The sequence below is a fragment of the Serinus canaria genome, chromosome 1A, assembly GCF_022539315.1.
Source record: "Serinus canaria isolate serCan28SL12 chromosome 1A, serCan2020, whole genome shotgun sequence".
In the NCBI taxonomy this organism is placed as follows: Eukaryota; Metazoa; Chordata; class Aves; order Passeriformes; family Fringillidae; genus Serinus; species Serinus canaria.
In genome coordinates, this window is record NC_066314.1 from 12,915,700 (window position 1) to 12,939,266 (window position 23,567).

Sequence of the window (23,567 nt, forward strand, 5' to 3'; positions counted from 1 at the left end):
TAAATATCAATGGGGAGACGCTGACACATGATATCAGAGCAGCTGCTACGTGTGTGGCTACACTCTTAAAGGGTACCATTCTCATCTTCTTATAGTATGTTTTTAACTCATAGGCATGCGCACAGAGGCCAGATTTTATTGTATTAACAGTGCTAACTTGTCATTGGTACTGAATTATTTTCTTGCTGTAGTTGGAAGGGATGTATTTCACCTAAGCTTATCCATTCTACCTCTAAGAGATAAAGCCAGAAAGTTTTATTACTGTGTTGAGATGTAATAAAGCCATATAGACCAACAGAGAAATTACTGGTCTGTAACCCTCACATTTGTAGCTGTGCTTTCTCCAGAATTCCCCAGCTAGAAAAAATCAGTTTGAGCTAACATGGCACCCAGACCTGTGCCTGCAACCTGGACAGTACATTAAACAACCCTGCCAGCACACAGAGCAGTACCTCTGCTCCATGTTGTATAAAAAAAAACAATTTGTGAAAATTGTTTGCACTGCTGGGGTAGATTGGAAGATTTGCAACAGGTTGTCACTGAAAACTGGAACACATTGCTATGCAAAGGTGCTGCTGAAACCCAGAAGGAAGTGAAAGAAGTTAAGCCCAAGTTCCTTGTGCTGGTACAACTTGGTGGATGTAGGAGCACACAGGCTGGCTTGGCAGTGTAGAAGACCAGTGTTACAGTCAGTGGTGTCTGTTTCCAGACTGTGAATTCTGTTCATCTAGGACCCTTGTCTGCTAGTGGGAGAAGTCCTTCCAGACACTGGGAAAATAAAATCTGGAGACAACTGTGTGGTGTTACATCATCACAATCCCTGCTTCTTACTGGACTTGAACAATCTCTTGAAGGTAATGAGTCTTTTTCCCCATTTCTATGAATTTTCTCTTCCCACCATCTCCCTTCTACTTTCTATTGCTAATTACCCCCCTTTTTTTTAATTGAGAGTTTGTAATAACTAGTGTTAATCTGAAAACCCAAATAATTTATCCTGGACTTCTCAATAAAGAGATATGGGTGCATTATGTTTGCTTTATTTTGTTGGGGTTTTTGTGGTTTTGGTTTGTTCGTTCGTTTTGTTGGTTTTTGTTTTTCCTATTCTTAAGGTGACTTCTGAACACTCACAGTCATGGTGAAATGCAAGAATTCATGGACATCACATATTGTAAAGTTTTTTAACCCAGAAGGCGAACAAAAAGTACTCAAAGCTCAACTGCACTTAAGCCTCATTATTTTTAAGCCCATCTCATGCTACTTTGTAGTCTAATTCACTGCATTTTAATGCCAAGCACTGCAGTAACTGGCTAGAAAGAGCACTCCTGCAGGGGTGTGGAAAACAACATCCCAGCCAGATGTCGTCCCAGGCCAGAAAATGACGCAGGCAGCACACAGCAGGGAAAACAGGCTCCAGGTCTGAGCTGCCTAGTGCAGTGCCTGCTTGGCATTGTGCCAGAAAACAACAGCCTGAAGCAGTTTTTCCAGTTCTCACTCCTGTTCCCTCCTTTTTTCAGCATGTTTCCATGTTAGGATTTTACAGATGAAGTTTTGACCCACAGTCCAGCACTCAACTTGTTGTCTTCCCTTTGTCTTCTCTCTCCCAGATGCCAGATGGTTAGTCCCTTTTTAAGCAGAGAGATTTATTGAATACAACAGGAAGTAAAGGGAAATTACTTTCCAGAAGGACAAGGGAGGAGAAATATTTATGAAGACACAGTATTCCAGAGCCCTAGTACAGCCCAGACCAAGATGAATATTTTGCACACCATGTTGTTAGGTGAGAAGCTCAGTGATACCTCCAAGCCCCCAAAGTTAAGGGAAGATCCAGTCAAAGACACTGATATGCTGCAGTTTTGTAAAGGTTTTGGGGTCATCACAGAAGGAAGAGACAGAGAATCAGCAATGTTTGACCACCACAACACAGGACTTCACTGCCTCAGTTAAGGACCAAATGTGCTACTAGAAAAAACTATGTACTTGGTATGCTACAGCTGTGAGAGATCAATAGATCCTTTTCTTGGGGACTGGTCAGAAAGTTTAACTAGGAGAAGATCAGCAGATACATTACTCAAACCAGGTGCAATATCTGTCTCCACATATGTCCAGCCCTGTGGTTTGGTGATCCTGGTTCTTTCATGTGGCACAGATTAGTCCACTCTGTGTCCAGGCCAGCTCCATCAGAACTACTAATTGTCCCAATATCCCAGTTATGCCCTCTTTACCAGACAGAAGCAGAAATTTGTCTGCTGGTCTAAAGTCTTCATCAGCTTCATCAAAGCATGAGCCTCAGCCACATTTTTACCTTGGCTATCCAATATGCTAAAATCCCAGATGAATCACTGAGAATCTGGTGCCATGGCTGGCTTATGTCAATCTAAGCATGAGCTGCTGTCAAGAGGAGCAGCCCTGCCTGCCCCTGCCTGCTCCCATCACCTCTCCAGTACCAATACTGGTGCCTGTCTATGTGCATAGTCAGCTTCACCACTGAGCTGGTTCAACCCACTCTATGGCCACATGATTATCAGTGCCAAAATGCACTGAGGAGCTTGGGGACTGAAAGGGAAGTCTGTAGAGGATTGACATATTTTGTTCAAGCACCCTACATGATAACTGTGTGTGCAGAGTTAAGTCTGGTACATCCTGATCCTATTGGTGACACTGTGCATAGTCTGGACAACCCACTCAGCACTTGCACAGGTGGTCCAAAACACCTCATGTCAGACATGAAAGACACTTGCTGTGAAGTCTATCTCTGTGTGACCTCTAAGACCACTGAATGTGCAGAGACTGTACTGGAGAAGTCCGACCACTCAGCAGGATGCACTGGATGTGCCCATGGCTCCTAAGACACAGCAGGATCTCTCATCTATCTATGGGAATGGCGGCTCGTCCTAGGACAACACCACCTCCACTCATGATTCTGCCCGCAGCATCCCAAATTTCCTACCTCTAGTTGATTGTCCATTCTCAGGATTGTCCTGAAAGCAACTGCTGTGCCATCAGGTGAGTCAGACACAGATGAATCAGCTGTAAATGCTACCTGAGACAGGGAAGGGAAATGACTTTGACTGCAGAGGTTTCTAATCTGACAACAAAGCCTTCCATACATCTAGAAGTTGAAGCTACTCAAATAAATATGACAAAAATGTGTAAGTAGGAGGGTAATTCATTGTTGGTACATAGCGAGCTGCCTCCGTTTCAAGTTTTGAATCAAGATTTTCAGCAAAGCAATATTTGACCTTGATTGAGGCATTTCTGAGTGCAGCGGAATGTGTACAGAGACTGTGTATGACATCATGTAAAACCCAGACAGCCCTGAAAGACAGGCTTGAGCAAATCTTCCTGCTGTTATTCACAGAGGAATTGCCCCTAATTCTTCCCTGCACCTCCCTGCCAGGACTTGGTGAGACTATCATGGGGCTCACAGAAGGGAGTTTGCCAGTTACATTTAAAAAGTCATGATTGCTAGAAACTAGCAATTAGGATGAGTATACAGGGTCATCTAGTGACTCCTCTGAGAGCATTAACATCCGCAGAGAAGTTGGGAAGGAGGGGAAGAGTCACCAAAGAGTTGGGAGAGAGGAGTCATGACTTGGGAAAAGCAACTTAAACTGAAGGAAGAGGACTTACTTGATTTAATTTACCAGAGCTCTCCAGACAGCTCACAAAGCAGCCTGGCTTCCAGCTGATGCAATATATGTTATGCAAATGCAGTATAATTAACATTATTTAACTGGAAAGGAAGTATTTCCAAGATTCATTAGACTTAGAAGGAAAAAAACCCCATAGATTAATATTCCTGAGCAAAGATAGAATTGTGGACTCAGAGCTGATGTTTGCCATGGCAAGTATAGATGCTAGTGGAATTACTTGAAGGAAGCAGGAGAAGCAAACAACCTTCGGCCAAATGTAAAGCACATGCACTGCACTGAGCACTATGCTTCCCTCAATGTGTTCTACATTCCCTCAGTTTCCATTTTATCACAGCTTGATTGAACTCAAGGCTCACAAGAAACATGGGATTGAGTCCCAGCAAAAGGATATTTTCCCCTTGTTTTCCTGTGCTGTATACAAGCAAGAGCAGTGAAAACAATGAAAACCAAGCTGCACCCTTTTGCTCTGCACGACTTCCTGAAATTTCTTCTGAGCCAGATAAACCAGGCTACAGAAAAACACAGGTCAAGGTTAAAATGGCATCTGCTAGGATACTGTGGAATTTGGGAACAGTCGTATTTTCACACCATCTGCTTCTTTACGATAAATTACTTTGTGACCCAGGTGTACAATAAGACGTAATGGGAAAATTTAAGATGAATATCCTTCTAGCCTTCACTAATCTCACCAGAGAAGCAACAGAAGTCCTGTTTAAAACTAAGGAAGGACAAAGAGCACTAAAAGCTGCATGGGAAATGGCCCAGAACTGCAGAGGATTTAGAGGAGAAGCTTTCAGGGCTGCAGGCGGAGGAGGCCCGGCTAGAGACGGCAGAGGCAGCCGCTTTGTCACTGCCCCGGGGCGGCAGCCGACCTTCACCCAGAGCAGCACATGTGGCAGCGCCGCCAGACCGGCCCACCCGCTCGGATTAACCAGTTCAAGCTGCGCGTTCGGGATAAACCGCAGGAACTTTCCTGGAGGGGATTAGCGAGTGCCTGCAGTGCCTGTCCTGACCTGAACGCAGATCTGAGGGCATCCCTGGCATCGCAGCTGCAGAGAACAGCTGAGGAGGGCTCACGTCTTCGTCAGGCACCAACCAAAAACGTGGCAGACAAGATGGCACTCTGCGGAGAGCAGTGCCAGCTGGAGGCTTTCATTCCCATCCCATCACAGCCTGAGGTCACCACGCTGCTGCCACTCACTTCTCCGGTGGCACACTGAAGGAACAAAACCAGGGAGCTGTGTCATCGGATGGGAGGAAGGCCCACACTGTGTCAAGGCAGCAAAAGGACAACCCACTGACAGAGACCCAGAGGGAGCCGCGACATCCCAGAGATGATGTCTGCCCACAGTACCAGAAGAGCCCAAATCTGTTTTCATTTAAACCAGTTTTACAGTCTGGACTGGACTGGGACTCAAATGCATTTTATGTGGCCTACACAACCTGCTCTGCCCTGCAGGAGATGAGAGAAGCCATGAGTGGTTTGCAGCCTCAGAGCGACTGCAGATGCCCAAAGACCAGGGCAAAGCCTGCTCACTTCTTTCTGTGACTCTTCCCATGGCTGGCTGGATCACTTGGTGGTTTCTATGTTCCTTCCCTGCCTTGAGGCAACATCAGCTTCTCCATACAGGCTGAACAGGCTTCACACACTTTCTCTAGAGTCTGGAGCAGCTTTACAAACCTTGGAGCTGTGCAAAGGTACAGGAAATGTCCTGCAGGCTGCTGCCACCACCCAAGATGAAGGGTGACGGTCTGTGAAACCAAGTCAAGGTGGTGGTGGCAACCTTCAGAAGGAAGCCTGGGGAAGGGGGTAACCTACTTGCTGCCAAACATTGTGGCATCTCTGTGGTTTTTTTCTCTGTTGTTTCCTGCTTGTGTCCTGCTGCCACCAGTCTGTGCAATTCTACAAATCAAAAGTTGGAGTTTTTTTTCAGGTGAATCTTGGGAAGTTAGGAACATAGCTCCCAAGAGCATAATTTGCTCAGCCCAGCTCTGTACCTGTGGTCTGATGACCACTGTGCATGCACACTCATGAACATTGCAGCCTGCTGACGCATTGCTCCTCTGTAGCTTTGGGACAGGAATACATTAGTGTACACCAAAAAAAAAAAAAAAAAAAAAAAAAAAAATTAAAGGAAAGCTGTACAACAGAGGGATATTGCACTTAAAATAATGTTTGGGGTCATCCAAGGAAGACAGACAGGATGGAGGGCAGGTAGAGCATGTACAGCATATTCCTTATTATCCTCTTGTGATGTTTAGCAATGTACAAAGGTACCAAGCCAATGCCAGATTCAGACTGTCTCACCAGGATCTAACATGTTACAAACCACAAGGTAAAAAATCAAACACAATGACCTCACCTTCTTGATAAAAATATGGGAGTGGTTTCTTTACATCTCATCCATCCTTAAGGAAAGAGATACATGGTCTGGGGTAGCAGAACTGGAAATTGTTCCATAGGAAGTAATATAATCCAAAGTCCTGTGTATTTTTAAACTGCTCAGCCCCGCCCCCTCATAAAGCAGGTATTTCAGTATGTGGCACTTGTGTTAATTGAATGCCCTCTTAAACGCAAATGAGGAAAGCCACACTAAAGTCTCTCAAGGTTCCAGATAAGATCTGCAGCTGGTATAAATAAGCAAAATGTCACTAAGGCCAGAGGAATCGCTCTGTTCCTCCCTCTGCTGCCTCTGCAATCCCTGAACTTGACCCTACATTTCCCTGCTCCGACTAGGAGCGGAGCACGAAGCACGCCGCCGCAGCCGCTGCTCCCGGCCCCTCACGGCCCTGGCCCGTCCCCAGGGACACGGCGTGTCAGGGAGGGGAAAAGCCAGGGAGTGTCCGGCCAGGCCGGGAAGGGAGGCCCGAGTTCCTGTCATTTCCTCTGTGATTATTTCAAGATTTTTTTCACTAAAAGTCTTTACAGGATGGGTTGGGCTGTTTTATCAGAGCCAGATTTTGGCAGGCTAGTTCCCAGGGAGGTCCTTTTCACCGCGCAGCCCTCGGGCAGAGCCTGCAGACCTCACCTCTCCAAACCCAGCACAGCCCGGCCCGACCCATGGGCGGATTGAGGCCTGCTGAGGGAGACACAGAAGGAATGCCAACCCGCCCTGCAGGAGGACAGCCTTTTGATTTCATTTAAGAAATAGCACTTAGACCTTGGCTGGTGACAGGCAGTCCCGATGGTGCTAATATAAATCTCCAAGTTGCTTTCTTGACAAGGGCAAGGTTAATCCTTCATAAGCAAGAACACTTGAAACTTTGCAACCAGACTTTGCTTTCCCAATCTGTCTCTTTTTGGCCTCCCATTTTAAGCAGAACAAGAGCTAGCAAAGGGAGCAGGAAACAACAGCTCCTTCCTGCCACACAGCCCGAGCCACGCTCGCAGGGAGCCTGCCTGCCCTGGGGCTGGCCTTGGGTGTGCGCCAGCGCTGAGCAGCATCCCCTCTGAACTGGAAACGTACAATAGCTTGGGTTGGAAGGGACTGCTAAAGGTCATCTAGTCCCACCTACTGTCACTGTCCTGTTGCCATTAAAGCTAAGTAAAAGTCTGAGAGAGAGATTATCCCAGCTGAATCCCAGTAAACAGCAGCAGAGCAGTAGTTCTGTGGCAAATGTGATAAGGATTTTTTGTTTAATCATTTCTAAATTCTCTACACTTCAGCTATGTGTTCCTATTGCCTACAGTGATAGGAGAAGGGGTGATGTTTTTAAACTAAAAGAGGGTAGATTTAAGCTAGATATAAGGAAGAAATTTTTTACAATCAGGGTGGTGAAACACTGGCACAAGTTGCCCAGAGAAGTTGTGGATACTCCATCCCGGGAAGTGTTCATGGCCAGGTTGGATGGGTTTCTAAGCAACCTGGTCTAGTGGAAGGTGTCCCTCTCCACAGCAAGGGGGTTGGAAATAGATGCCTTTTAAGATCCCTCCCAACCCAAACCATTCTTTGATTCTATGAGACAGCTTCTGATAGGGGAAGGGAAGGTGCTGTGTCAAAGATGGACTACAACAGAGAGCATTTATTTGAAGATAAATATACTAGTAAAGAAATTAAATCAGGAGGGTACCAACTACTTTCAAACAGAAAAAAAAAATTACTAAGAGAACTCAAAACACAGTGGATTAGAGGGTTTAGTCAGCATGAGGGAGGGAGGATGGAGGGATGACAGAATTACAGGACTATAGTGCCAAAGAGGTTTTTAACATCCACATTAATTTTATTGTGCACATGCATCAAAGGTCCCTATGAAGATATGTAAAACCACGTATCCTGATTGAAGAGAGCAGAGTTGACCTACATCCCTTCCCCTTCTCCATGGGCTAATTTTTGGAGTCCCACTGCTACATTATACTGCTTTGCTAGATGCTCTTTATCTTGGCTCTTACAAAGCCCATGTGGGAGAGCAATACCAGGCCCTTTGGTATTTTCTGGGCTTTCCCCTGCCGAAGGGTGCACTGTTTGTGAGGATGCCAGAACTCCTTCTCTTGTTCTGTCCATAATACACTACCTGAAGGGTCTGGCTCTCTGCCTGGGCAGCTGCAAAGAATTAGCCCAGCTGAGGTTCAGCACACAGGGAGGGAGTGCAGACAAGACTTCTTTTTTGCCATTCAGTCCACTCAGCCTTTAAGAAACCTTGGAACTAAAAGTCCTAAGTACAAGTGTTGAAATTAACTGTAAGGTCAGTGCTGCCTGTGGCAATCTTGGTTTCACTGATGCAGATTAGTATCACTTCAAAACTGCCTTGAGAGGCCCTATTTTTCATTTTTGCCTTGCATCCCATCCTTGGGATGTCTTTGGTGGTTCATATTAACTTACATGATTTCCTAAGAGTTATTGTGTCTTTTTTCATTACAAAGAACTTTAGGTATTCTTGCCAAGGGATAACCTGTTTGTTTCAGATAGCTTTGCTGATTCCCAATATCAGTTTTTCCCAACATCAAGCTGAACAGTACTTTGTGTGCAAAATTTTCCTTTCAACTTCTTTTTCTGGCTGTACTGGTACTCACAGATTTTAAGTATTTGTTTGGACTAAAGCATTTTAGAAAGTACATTTCCCATTCATCCTCAGTTCATTGGTCTTAATCTTTCACAGTGCTTCCAAAAGTTGTAACAATTTAATATTGGCCTTGAGAACTTCTGAAGCGCCCAAATGCTCAGGATTTCCAGAAAAAAAAAAGAAAGACCAATTATAAATCACTCCCTGCTGAAAAAAGAGACTTTCTAAATAAGTTCTATAGCATTAATCTTAAAATCATACCTGAAAAGGGTCTCAAAAGTACCACAGGCCACTATCTTTCCCAAAACAAGGTCAGCTATGCACTTTAGATATGTTAACTTCTTAGCCAGTTCCTGCAAGGATAATTACTTGCTGATGACCAAGTCAGAAAGTATTTCTCCCTGGACAAAACAGTAGATTATTTATTTCATGCCCTGTTGTTGCTTATTTTTAGGAGTTCTCATGTTTCATTTTCAGAGCTGACAGGAATTGATTTGAGGTGAGCTGGATTATTCCTGCATACAAAGGGGTTCAATTTCATGTCTGGCAGGAAGCGATATAAACTGGAAAAGGAAACCTACTTGCAAATGGAGGGAAATACAACCTTCGCTACTTCTTCCAGTGTTTTCTTCAATATTGATTATCAAGGACACCTCCATCTTTTTGCAGTCTTCTAGGACTGATGCACAAATCTGATCTGCCCCGTGATTTGTCCCTTTGCCAGCATCCATTTACTCAGGGCACTCTTGTTCCCCTCCTGAGGTCTTCTCAGGGCTAATACCAATACAAACCTGGCTCTGAGGATCATCACCATTATTAACACCAAAGGAAAAAAGCAAGAGAAGGTGTATTTAGTGAACAAGATGGGGAGAAGTGCATGTCCTTGTACTGTCATAGAAAAAGTCTTTGTAGTGTTCTCACTCCTACTTGCCATTCTCCTGGTGAATTCATGCATCCTGACACAAATAATCTACAAACAGCAAACAAACCCTTTCTAGTAGTCTGTCGCTTTACAGGAAATAAACAATGGCACAATTACTCACTAATATCTCATAGAAGTCACGCTAATTGCTTCTGCTGAAGCTCCAGGCTTCCTTATCAAACCTGCCAGGCTGAAGTAGCTGAAAGTCTATAAACTAGTAAATAATTAACTTTGAAGATTTCCTTCTTGCATCTCCTGGTGCCTCTTTTGCCTGCAACAGTGAATGGCAGAGCAACAGTTCACAGGATTTCTGTGGAGAACCTGTTTGTTCTTTGTGCCGCCTTGAAGTGCGATTTAAATCAATTGAACACTTCCAAAGAAATTAAGCATGTAAAAAATAATCAAGAGAGCAGGGTCTGGACATGCTGGGGACATTCCTCCACCCAGCTCCTGCCATGGCAGGAGTGAGGGCTGCCAGGGCGAGGGGCCAGTACCAGCCCCCAGTCCTATTTCTCTGGGTAGGTTTATTTGTAACACATCTGCATCCTTATTCTTCTTGGCAGGAAGATGCCAAGGGCTGACATTTGGGCCAGAGCTCCTGTCTGAAGCAATGACTTCTCTCTGATCCATTGCAGTTGAGTCCCATGAGGAAACACAAGATGCTCTCCTTCCTAAGAAATATCTGCCTTCTCCTCTTCTCTGTGGTTTAATTAAAGCATTTTAGCAATTTCTGCTCAGCAGTTTCACCCTGCAGGAACTCTTGTCAGCTCCAAGATTTTGCCTTGGGAGTGCAGCATGGGCATCAGGGCCTACCCCTCATTTACTTTTACCAGCTCAAACATGCTTTAACCCACAAAAACTCCTTAATGAAGCTGCACATTCTTAGCAAACCCAGCTCCTTCAAGACTATACTGGTACTTTATCATTCCAATCATCTTGTTTTCTGATAGGGCCCCAGTGCCTGCCTGCAAGCATGTTTGTTTACACAAGGGATGCTGGTGCTCTGCAAATTTCTTAGTCCTGACTCAAAAGAGCCACTGCAAAGGTACAGCAGTGGGAGGTAGAAGGGATTTTGTACCTGGCAAACAGTTCCTGTGCTTATGTGCACATGTGCAGTCATAGGCACTGCGACCTTTCCCATCCTGCCAACCTGTGTGGGTCAGTAGTGATGGGATCATCACAGAGAATAGTGCTGAAATGTGCCTCATGAGTGACCTTTATCAGTGATTGACACACGGTCCACAGCTGGTCCCCAGCAGCACAGACACAGGACAGCAAGCCTCCATATAAGGTCCTACTCCTTCTGGAAAGGTCTCCCTTCCCTCCCAGAAGTTGGTCTGTAGCTGGGGCCTCCGGCAGGAAACCAATAGCACAGGGTAACACTAATGTATTTGGGTATTGAAACCACTTCTGCAATGGCCACCCTGCTTCCAAACACCTCTGTTTGCTACCAAACTACTCAAAATTTGGAGCAGGAGACACTCTCCTGCTGTGCAGCAGCAGAGAATCTATGAACACCAAGGAGATCTGAATCCCCTGGGGCAGGAGAAAAGCCAAAGCAGCTGCAATGCCTGTCCCTCTAAGGTTTCACCCACACTCCACAGTTCCATGTATATAAATTAAAATTAACTTATTAAAGTAAATTAAACTTGTCTGAAACCATTCTCTGGCAGAGAATGGCCCACACCCTTATTATTGAAGTCTCAGCCTCTAAAGCAGCATGGCTTCACCCAGGCTATCCACTGGAAAGGGTGCCTGGCATATGCTAATTCCCTAATTTTAGCTCAGCCTCATCTGGGTGACCATCTTTGCCTCAGGCCAAAAGCAGACTAGGAACCACTGTACTGGTAGAGATAGTTTAGCTCCATGCCACACAAAAAGCTCCCTGATGGTACTTAGTTTGACACAATACATTTTTCTCAACCAAATTTACCTTGCTACTGGACCGTGACACCTACAGAGATGACGTTTGATCCTGAATTCAGTGACACTCTTAACTGACTGTTCTTAATGAAGAGAAGGCATTTCTATGGATGTATGTTCTTTGTAGATTTCGCAGTTCAACCATGGTCTTAAAAGATCCAATTTAATCAATCAGTATGACCAAACTTTCCTTCCCCTAAGATACTGCTTTACATATAAAACAGCCCACTTGGTGCTCGCCACATTTGGGACAGAAGAAGCTTCCAACTGATCTATAAAGCATGTTATAAACTTACACCTATATGGGTTCTCCAGAAACCAGTCCCTCAGAGTGCAGACCTGCCACAAGAGATGTGAGAACAGCCTGTGGTGCCCTGTGTTCCTCTGGGCTCTGCTCCATCCCATAGGCAGCTCCCTGCACATGTGACTTTGCTTGCAGAAGAGGGAGTATCAACGCCACACAAAGCTGTTACCCATTAGTAAAGGCTGCTTTTAACTGAGGCATGAGAAATCATTTCAAGTAAGTTACAAGTGTTGATCAGTGGATCTTCTGGCAAAATCCTCTAAACGAGCTATTCCTAATTTTTTTCAAAGGGTAGTACAGACTATCAAAGCACTGAATGCTGAGAAACTAAAACACTTAAGTGTAACTATGGGTTGCATTATTAAATATATTGATATTTATTCAGTTATTATAAATCTCAGAAGAAGTGCTTTAAAAACCTGAAAATTAAAAAAAATAGTCAAAGAATGTAAGAAGGGCTGTCTTCACTGTTTTGTGTACAGCATACTTTAATACTAAGAAGATCCTGCTAGATCAGTATTAAGTATGCTTTCTGTATACTAGTGATTACACAGGTATAAAGGTGAAGGGAGTTAATGTCACCAAAACAGCACAAGTTCTCCCTTTACTCCACAGAGCTTTCTGTCCCCTGTGCTAACTGGGCTTCACAAAGGGCTGAGGCACTTTGCTGGAAAGCTTCTGAGGGAATTTATTTTAAGAAACAAGTTTAATTTTTAATAAGGATGGTAAAAAGTTTGGTAAATGTTGTGGGCAGGCAAAATGATGGCATGAAATCTGAGAAAAAAAATATACACGTATATATACATCAAATACCCTCTGGTACTACAGAGGGAAGAGAGGAATGATTTTCAGTAGTATTTGGGCAAAACCCCCAATTATTAAGAAAAGCACCAAATGACTAACACTGACTCACTCTCTTGGCATGATGTCGGTAGATTTCCTACTGTTATTTGTAGTTGTGTTCTGGTCTGGTTATGACATGTCAGTAGAGTGGTTTGAGAAGTGTTAGCCTGGGGTCCAATAGTTCTTCTGTGCCATTCAGTATCCTAAAAAATACACATTATTTTTTAACTTTCTTCACACACCTCAAAATTCAGCCACCTGTTTTCTTCCTGCAGTCCTCCATCATCACCACAGTCCCTACAATTTGGCTTACTAGCACTAGTGGAGTTCAGTTTATAGGTTTCTTTCTCTGTTAGCTACTAGGTCCTGTCTCTTCCTGGCTGCTTGCTCCAGGAAGGGCCTCTTCCTTCTCCTGGCTGGTAACAGGAAACCTTGTGAAACACAGTTTATCTTGTTTCGTCTTGCAAATTCACAACCAAAGAAGCAAGTTTTGGCACAGTTTGTTTGGCTTGCATTTCTACAAGTGGTCAAGTACTTTAGAATCTATTTTTGTGACTAAATTTTTTGAAGGAATTAGGTGCTTACAGAATTTTTAAGACCTATTTCTGTAACTAATTTTTTTTAAGGAATTGAGTGCTTACACAGTTTTTAGGATCTGTGGCCCTCATCCAAAATAAAAGAGTGGCTGTTTTGGCATTGGGACACCCAATGTGCTTAAGGAAACTTATTAAAGAGCATGTTTTGCTTCATCTTAAAGAGCATAGTAAGGTATTTATATGAGAATTAATTATTAAAACAGAGATAATTATAGGAAATTTTATGTTAAAGTAAAATATTATACAAGGAACTTTACCCAAACAGAATATAGAGAAAGAGCACCAGATCTGCACCTAGATCCAGTTAGGGGAACTGGATGATTTGACCTGCATGGTACCTGGCCAAAGCTTATCTTGGTGGCCAACATGCCTAGGCTTCCTTCCCTGGGGAGCCAGGAGAGATGGAGGGGAACATTTAGAGTATAGGCATCTAATTTACTGAGTGAAAAATTGAACCAGAAGATGAAAAGTGCTTAGGAGCACCAGTATGTATCTTGGTACAACAGGTGAATAAACACAGTGAAATTGAAAGCAAGCCAATTTCAAATGGCAGATTTGTAAGAGCAGAGGAAGGTGACACCTTAAGCCAAGCTATAAAATCCCTGTCAATAGGTATTGTGGAAAGTAAGGTTCCAAAACATCACTGGACAGTTAAGAGGGTAATGAGGATGTTTGACATTTTTTTGCCAGGACTGAAAAACTGCTAGAGGTATAAACCATAATGCTTCAGAGGCCCATCCCTCAAATGCTCAGAGGTAGAATTCAAGAATATTTTATACTTGTCCTCTAAGGAGCTTCTTAAACCTTCTGCTGAAGCAGCTGGCACTGGCTGCCCTAAAAACAAAATACTGCAATCCATGCATTGGGTTGGATTTTAATCTCCATTTGAGGTTAGACGAACTGCTGTGAATTGACTGATCAAATCCTGATCCAATATTTAAGTTAAACAGTATTCTAGATGAAAAGGTAGGAAGAACAGCCTGTAAGAGTGGTGCACTACAGCATCAGGGGATATCATCCAGCTAGATACAGATGTGAGATACCGAAGTGGGAACCTTGTGTTTTTATCTGCACAAAGCTGATCTAGCCCAATCCATCTTTGAATGACAAAAGGCCTATTTGCTCTGCTACAGTAAGAGCAAACAAGATTCATGGATTGACTGTTTAATTAAGCATCATGGCTTCAAATAACTACTTTTCTGTGTTTGGGAATCAGTTTCAAGGTCATTTAGCAACTGGCAAAGTCACAGAAGAGAAGGAGCTCAGTCCAAAAGCAGGGAAGGCAGTATCTTTCTCTTGTCAGTAGATTAACAAAGAAAATGTTGATAGAAGGCAATGACACACTGTCCTGAAAATGCAGATGAGTCTACATCATATTTGGCTATGGAAAGTGCAGTGGTGTTATCAGAACCACTTGCCACTACCATTTCAGAAATTTAGGTGAATTAAGGCCATGTAGCCACAGAGAGGAAAGGCCAGGGCAAAATGTATTGAAATAAAGTATGTCTAGTAGATTGTGGGTAATTTCAGCTGAGTCACTTGGACAATAATGGAGTAAATCCCAGCATTGTGAAGAGCAATCCCACCTACATATTTTGGAACTATTCCAGTTTGCTTAGCACTTTCCACAAGGCATTTAGCAGGGATGCCCTTGCAACATTTTGCTACATGAATCTTCTGCTTGTGCATTTCAGTCAGTTCCCAGAACATAAATCTTAAGTCTCAGATGTTACATTTATGCTACAGTTTGTTTCCCTGGGGTTTTCATGCAAGATTTAATAATTACAGTGATATTTAACACTGTAAAAATCTGTGAGTCTTTGGGAGAAATTCAAGTCTTTACAACTTGTCACATGGAATCATATTACTTCTACAGTTTATAAACTTACTTCCTCCAACTTCTAGTTCTACTGCCCAGAGGGTAAAATATTAGGGTTAATTTAAAACTTTTGCTTTACTGCATGCTAACTTGTACCATTTGAGAAGGTCTAGCATGTGTTGTTGGTTGATGAGTTCTGCCATAATTTAGCTCCCTATTGTACGTCTGACCTTATTAATCAGTATGTCTTGTTTACATTCTGTTGGAGAACAGTTCTCATGTGAAGCCTTTATAACTCAATTGTCTGTCAGATGTGATTCATTTGATCCTCATCTTGGAAACAGAACCTCCACATAAATTAGATCTACTTGGATACTAATGAAATTGTAATAAATGTTGGCATGCAGTTCCTCTTATTTTCTTTGTCATGATAAATGTCATAGAAAAATAAGTTTTTACATAATTGTTTGTACTCACAGTTGACTAGAGTAAGAGAAAGAGCCATTTTTTCTTTTTTTTTTAGCAAACAGTTAAAAATCCAAACCTGTGTTACAAAATTTGAGGTAGTTCTATCTCACCTAATCTTGCAGTATGTGAAATGTTTTCTATCTCTTCTGTCCAGTATGACAAGAAAAAGCTATAACTGTTTAGTAGATTTAGTATTTCAATCTTTGTTGAATTTAAACTCCCCTCAAATCCTGTTACTGAATGCAGTGCTGTGTCAGTGCTGTTCAATAAAAGAGGTCACAGCACTGAGCAGTTTTGGTGGCGCTTAGACAGCAAATGATTACCTACATCTGAACCTTCCCTGTGCCTCTTCAGCTGCTCTGAAGCACAGGGACTCTACATTTTATGATGTGTTATTTCCCAGGATCATGATTTGATGGAGTTGAAGCCGGAGCAGAACCTTCTAGAACATACCTACAGGCTTAAAGCAAGGACCTTATTCAGTACAGTGCCCAAGGGCACTCTTACCACCCCAGCGATGGGAGAGGCCATCACCTGCATGCATTACCTGCTGTAAATCTGTCAAGTGCTTGGCTTTAAAGGACACCACCACCCCACCCCATGAGTGTTCTGGTCTTCAGTGCTGTTTGTAGGAACCTGCTTTAGTCCAACCTCAAGTATTGTGCCCAATGGCATGGAAACCAGCAAGGCAGGACAGAGAACAGGACAGAGGTCTGTAGGCTGGTATTGCCACCAGAGCTACCACATCATCGAACTGAAGGATAACTTCTGCTCTGCCAAATGGTCCCCTGAAGCACCCAAGGCCAGAGACACTCTGTGATCCCCCCTCCACAAACAGCATGGGCATCTTGCTAATGGTAGTTTCCCTGTATCCCAAGCTCTGTGGCTGGAGTATTTAATATTTCAGTGTGGGAATGCTTCAAGGGCAAATTCAGCTTTCCTTTTGCTCCATCTGATGACAGTTCAGGGTGAGGAAGGGGTGGAGAAAATATAAGAAACAACCAGAAATTTTTCTCACAGGATTTCTTACTTTCATCCTAAAGTCTCCATAATAAATAATTCTTGAAACCAACCATGCCAGGGTGTTTCAAAAGGACAAGCTGATTTTTTTCTTGTGCAATAGCACAAGAACACGCTTTTTTGAATACACTTAATCAATGCATGCTGATATCTTACCATATGCATCAATCAAATACTCCCCAAGGTATATATGTCAGAGCCAGGAAAGAAGAATGTGCCTTTGCAGTCACACAACCAGTGAATCCCTTTGGGTTTGTGCCTCACTCTGAAGCACATGTTGAAAGTATTACTGTAAGACAGATGATCCTGGGAAGTCAAGAAACATCCTAGGGGTACATGGCAACAGATTCATTTTTTTATACCAGCTTAAGAGTTTGAATGAATCCAGGCTGAAAAGTTCAAATGTTTGCTAGATTGGAGTAATCTAGCAGGTGAACAAGGACAGGACACTTCCATTTCTGTAGTTAACCCTGTCCTGGAGGAAAGAGGTTAATATACCACTGCCTTCCTTGGACTTAACTGATCCCAAAAGACCTCTTTCACCTTCATTGGTGAGGGGCTAGCAAATGAAGACATAAATTTGTACATCTGGCTGCACACTGGGATGCTTTAATTAATCTGCTTCACCACCACCACCCTCTTTTATGCAGAGGAGTGTTCACAATGCCAGCACAGGGACTCACAAACTCCATGTGTCACTGTATTTATCTTGTTTAGGAGATTGAAAAGCTGACAGCAAATAAACCAGATACTCCAGACATTCAATAATTTCCTGTCCCACATGAAAAGTCAGCTTTCAGGTCTTGACTCCAGACTGCTTCTCCTACATAATGCTTGCCAACTGGGCTTCTTGGTAGCAGGTACCTGTTGAGATGGCACTTTTTCTTTTCCTGTCCATTGCCATATGCAGTGTACTTCCATGAATACTAGCCATTTCAAACCAGGTTTAAAACTGGTTTGTGCTGCCAGAATCAAGCAAAACTTGTTTACAGGAGTTTCAGAAGATTTGGCCTAAGTATCTTCATAACTGGGCCACTCCCTGCAACGATCGTCTTCAAAAGCAAATTACTTTTAATAAAAAAAAAAAGGCTAGGATATAAAGTCTATAGAGTCAGTAGACCTTGGTAGCAGTGCTGTTTAAGGCTGATGTCTTAGAAGGGAAAAAGCTGCTCACAAAACTATTCTGTCAGAAACATTCATGTCTTTTCTTTTTCCCAGAGGGGTGACTTGCAGTGCAAACCTGTATAGTTCAGGAGACTCCGATACTCGGGGTCTCACTCGTGATAGCAGCTCAAGCTCCAGATAAGCTCATGGGAATTACCAGGCTGTGAGTTCTGCTATGCTCTGCTTCCTTTTCCTAATCATTTCCCCAATCTTAAAATTACAGGTCAGTTGACTGCTGCCAGACTCATCTTGTGTTATTTCTGAAAGCCTTTATTTGTTAACAAACCACCAGCAAATAGCAACCGCTGCCTGCTTTAATAGGCCTCAATGTATTTCATTCCTGATAAGATAGGATGATTATAAACTTCTGCAACTCTCAGAACTGAGAGAACAACTAACCTTTATTTACTTCATGGATCCTGACAATTACTGGTGCAGTTACGCTGGAAAGTTCGTCAGAGGCCTTAATTAGGCTTGCTTACAGCTGTGCATCCTCAGCCCCATGAGAACAATCTGCCCACAACTCTGTCACCCCAGGCTCTGAGGAGTGATGAGTTTTCACAAGCAAATTAATTCCTGAGCAAGAAACCTCCAGGTGAAGGTGTTTCTGGGAAAGCTGCACTAGGGACATTCTTCTCCACTGCAGAGCTGAGTCACTTGCCTCAACACGTCAGTGGAGGAGTTGTTTGACTGGAGACTCCCTCTCACCGATGACATCGAAGGATAATTCTCCATGCATCTCAGGTGAAAGTTCTCTATAGCTCTGCATGGTTCTCTGTATTTCTACAACCCTTCTCTTGTAGCCAATACCTCTCTGTCCAGAACCTGTAAACCTACCATAACAAAGCACAGAGAGAAGTGGGATATGGTGACCTGATTTGCACAGCAGCTTCAGCTAAATAACAAGTTTTATGTCCTGTCCTGGAGTAAGCTGCTGCCGCTTCCACCCAGGACGATGACCTGAAGGAGCAGCTCTTTCAGCTGTGTAAGAAACAATCCCAGTGCAGTGAAAGCCTGTGTGAAAATGGAGCCAACACTGTTACAAGAAAGAATAAAAATACAAGCCACAACTAACAATGTGGGGGGGGGGGGGGGGGGCTGACACACTAACAGGTAAGAGGGCAAATTATCTGAATGACAACTGAGGCAAAAATCTCCCTTTGGCAGCCTCCCCTAAGGAGCTATCTATATTGCTGGTGTATCTCTATACCAGCAATCCCTATACCAGTTTACCCAAAGGCCTAATCTTGAAAATGCTGCCTTAAGAGTTCTCTCTGCATAGGATAAGGAAAAATATACAACCACATTTACATCCAAAAGCTTATGAGCTTCAGAGCTGTCCCCCAAATCCTTGTAGAATACAAGTTCATTTCTTGGTCTTACTCCAGCTGCTAAACCAGAATAACTCATGGGTAGAGAGGACTGGAAAAATAAAAGCAGACCACTTAATGGACACTGCACTCAAATCAGCTCTGTTCTATACATTCCTTGTGCTGTGATAGCAGACTGTATAACTGACCTACTGTACAGTTGAAAAGGTATATACAAATGGACAATATTCTACAAGCAGTCAGTCATACAACCATACCAAAACCCATGTCTCCTTCTACTGCTGTTTTCATGATCTCAAAGGCTGTCAGACTGTGGAAAGCACAAGACACGACACGTGCCTTTGATCAGTTCCCAGCTGATGAATACAGGGCACTGAGAGCTTCACTGAGGCTAAATTGAAGAGCAGTGAAGTTCCTTTATGGAGGAAGATGGTTGGACACAGCAAAAATCACTGCTCAAGTACACCACGTGGAATAGAAATTTGCAATAGAAAGAGGAGCTTGAAGACAACTGGTTGAGCTACATGAGCCTGTGTGAAAGAATCAGCAGGCCAGCAGACAGAATAAGCAACTTAATTTTGATCGTGAAGGAAGCAGGGGCTCTTTGAAACACCATCTTAGCTAGAAATGAAAGGCTGGGCATGGCCACTAAGAAAAGTACTAAATTTGGTGTGCTACATTCATAGATACTGCACTAAAGATGTATGAATTTATCAAAGGGTATATTCTCCTCCTCAGAAAACCTGGGTAACTCTTCAGGCCAGGAAAAAGCACTGTGTGACTGCAAGACTCGTACACTGAAATACTGCAAATGCTAGTTCAGAAAAACAGCCCTTCCCTGATGCATTATCAGACCTAAAAATGATATCACAAACTTCTCTACATGTACTAAATGGCCTGTAAAATCAAGATAAGGTATTTTCCTAAAACACAAACTGCAGTTGAAAGGGAAATTACTGGCTTAACGAAGAAGTTAGTGAAGAAGATTCTACAGATTATACTGTTTGGGAAGTAAGAAAAAAATCATACTTGCTACTCCTGATCTTAACATTTATGATCAAAATAGGCATCTTGTCAGAACAAATATTTTGTTTACTCCTTTAGTTTTTCTTAGAGAAAATATGCATAAAACCCAGTTGATCTACACTGTGCCTAAGGGCTGTTTTGCAAAAGACATGACTGGGAAGAGATGCATCCTCTGCCTAGCATGGCATGGGGGAAGAGAGCTTAAAAGCAGAGGAGTTACTGATAGTTATTGGGCGTACAAGCCTAATTTGACAATTCAATTAAAAAAGATGAGGTAATTAGTAAATACTTCATACCTCATACAAAGTTACTAACACAGTTTTTAGTGGGAGATTTGGGGTAGGTTTTTTTTGTTTTGTTTTGAGATGGGGTCTTTTTTGGGGGGGGGGTTGGTTTGGGGATTTTTTTCTGTTTTGTTTTTTTGGGGGGTTTTTTGTTTGATTTTGTTTGAGGGTTTTTTTTTTTTTTGTTTATCCTTTATTCATTACCTTGCTTGTATATACTTGTGAATGGCTTTCTGCCTTTGAGTTCAATAATCTCATTACCTTGCCAGTGTTGCATCTATATGGATCAGGACATAGCTTTATAGTCATGATTTAAAACAGAAGCAATACTGAAGGGGATGCCCACACCTACTCCATCTATTCCCAGCCACAATTACTTGTTTGCTTACATCTGCACTAGTCTGTAGACACTATACAACTACAGATCCAGCTGTAAAATAACACAACCCTGCAAAAAAAGAGAGTCCTTTTCAACCAGAACACAGGAAGAACCACACAAGCTCCAGAGTCAGTACAACACTAGTCATGTGTGCCTGTATGGTGGGGGAATGACGGGCAGGAAATGTAGAGATATTAGATGCTGCAGACAGATTGTGCATATAAAAAGCAATATACAGGAGAGGAAACAGTCCATGGAAAAAATCAGCTTTCCAGACACTGTGTGGCATCCACAGTAAGTGTAAAATAAACAAGAGACATTCCTTTGCACAGCTGGTTAATTTCTAAGATTTCATACAATCAATTAACATCCCCCATGTTATCTGCCTCAAGAAAAGCTCAAGAGGTTTTTTATTTAATCTTTTCTCTAAGCAGTAGAAGAGAAATTATCAATTTGCTGTGCCAACAAGAAGAGTTTTTATCATTAGTGTACAAGAGATTACTTGCATGGTTGGATGAAAGACTGTCTTACACATTACAGCTCTGCTCCTACAACACTTGCAGGTAGTCCTGGACCTCTGTATGTGTATGGTTTATATATATTGCCTGAGCTCTAGGAACTCTGATTTGCTCATTAATCTTTAATGAACAGTCCAATTTCCCAGAGTTCTTAGCAGGCCAAATTCCATCTTGTTTTTTATTTCATTATAGTGTAAAAATTCTTGGGAGTCACCAGAGGGCATCATTACAGAGTGCTGTTTAAGTTCCCTATAAATGATGCTGTAAGAATGTAGATTTTGGGAAAAGTGCCTGCTTAATAGTCATGGGAGTCCTTAGAGAGACTGTGGCATTCACAGGACAAGGGAGTATTTCTGTTTGCCCTTTCCTTAGGCTCAGCACAGTACGACACATACTCCGCATTGCTGCAAATACTTCAAAGAAGAATTCCATTGAAAATAGTTTAGCTTAATTACAAGCAGATCCAAATCAGAGAATTAGCAATGGAGTAATTAAAAATGTGTGGTCTATTTTCAGCCATCTCTTCCTTTCCCCACCTTCCTAATACATCTTCTTTTAGCTGAATTCATTGTGATGAATCTAAGAGATTATGAAAACCTAAAAGAAATCAGAATCTTACATACCTTATTTCACTTGAGATTTTATTTCCATTCAACATTTTTTTTTCTTCTCAACTGTGGCTTTGCCTCACAATGTGTTTCATCAGCAAAGAAAAACCATTTACCTTTCTTTACCCAAAGGGACTTAAAAATGAGGCGTCTCCTATCAGTAGCATACAGCCTCCTAGCTCTCCTTGCCAGCGGGGAGTCTGTGCAGCTAATTCCCACACCTCTTCATGAGCTGTTGCTGCCAGACCTGCAGCTATGTTAAGAATAAAGCAGTTCCTTTCCAAATACATGTTTTCAAGGACTTGTGTATTTTTGTACAGTATCAGACTCTGCATTATGACATCCTTTCCACTGATTATTGATAGATTCATTTGAACTCTATTCATGCTTATCAGGAAATATAATCTTGCACGCAAGGACAGAATGTGGCAGTAGTCAGAGCTCAGAGTTGGCTCCTGGACACATCTAGGAAAGTGGAATTAAATAACTCATGCTTTAAAAGGCAGGAGTTAACTGCTGCAATACTGAATAAGGATTGCTGCAAGCCAGCAGCTCTGCTACACAGACTCTTGCCTGCCCCCTGCCTTCTTCCTGTAAATGCAAGATGCTACTTTTCAGTTGTGTCATAAATTGTGTGATACTAAACCTTTACATTCACAACATCCTTGTTGCACTGATGAATTTGGTCCATTGTGAGCACTGACCATCTTGTCTCCTACATCACTGTATATTTTAGGGAAAAGCATATATACACACCTCCTGTGAAACAGCAGAATAGGATGCGAAGCAGCAATTTGAAATCAGTCTTTTACAGAGTGTTGCTCTTGTACTTCAGCAGAGTCAGTTCATTTACATGCTCAGTGCACACATTTGAATCCACAGACTTATCAAGCCTATGGCTTATATGAGCATTTCTTTGTTTTATCAAAGCATTACAAAGCTATACAGCTGACAGTTTCCTGCAAATTTTTACTTCATTATTCATTGAGCAGTAATTCAGATGCTTAGAAAAACTATAAAGATTACTTACTCCCAAGATGCTGGATTTGTTTGAGCCTTTCCCCCCCTTTCTCATATTTTGCTTCATTTCATTGGGCAATTTAGGACTAAATCTGTGAATGATCTTTCCCCAGCAGCTACATCATACCTGGCACTGTAAAATTTTTAAACACTGACGTAAAGCTGTGCAGCCACAAGGAGACTTTTGTTGATATTTTAAGGTATTTAGGGTTAACGGAAGACAATAATGACCACAGGCTTTGCTCAATGACAACATTCTGTTCTCAGGAATGGCTGATTTTGCTTGGGAGATTTGTCTCTGAATTCATTTACATTAGCTATTTTGCTATGCAAACCACACAAGTGAAGTCCTGTGCCTATTGAAGAGCTTCATCCAGTTACTTCACAAAATACCCAGAAAAACTACTAAAGATTTATTTTTGTGGTTTGGAAGATATAAGTCCAAGTCTCTTTTTCTGTTCAAAACTTCATTTTGAATGGCCACACTGTATAGCTAGAGTGAAGTTTGTGGACCCATCAACAAGTAACTCCTACACATCAGAACCATGCTGAATCATGATGCCAAAGCACACACCAGTTACCCCCTAAACTAAACTAAAACCAAGGCTGAAGCTTGGCTCAGCCTCTGCTCCCGGGAAGCTGCTCACCTTACACTGCTCCCAGAGAAACAGCACAAGAGGGCGCCTAA

At 42.5% G+C, this 23,567-nt stretch overlaps 1 long non-coding RNA gene across 1 annotated transcript in view; it reads right to left on the reverse strand.

The window, feature by feature from the left end:
• The window catches only part of LOC115485225 (uncharacterized), a 153,532-nt gene that overhangs the window by 105,465 nt on the left and 24,500 nt on the right, over positions 1 to 23,567 (reverse strand). The window lies entirely within an intron of this gene.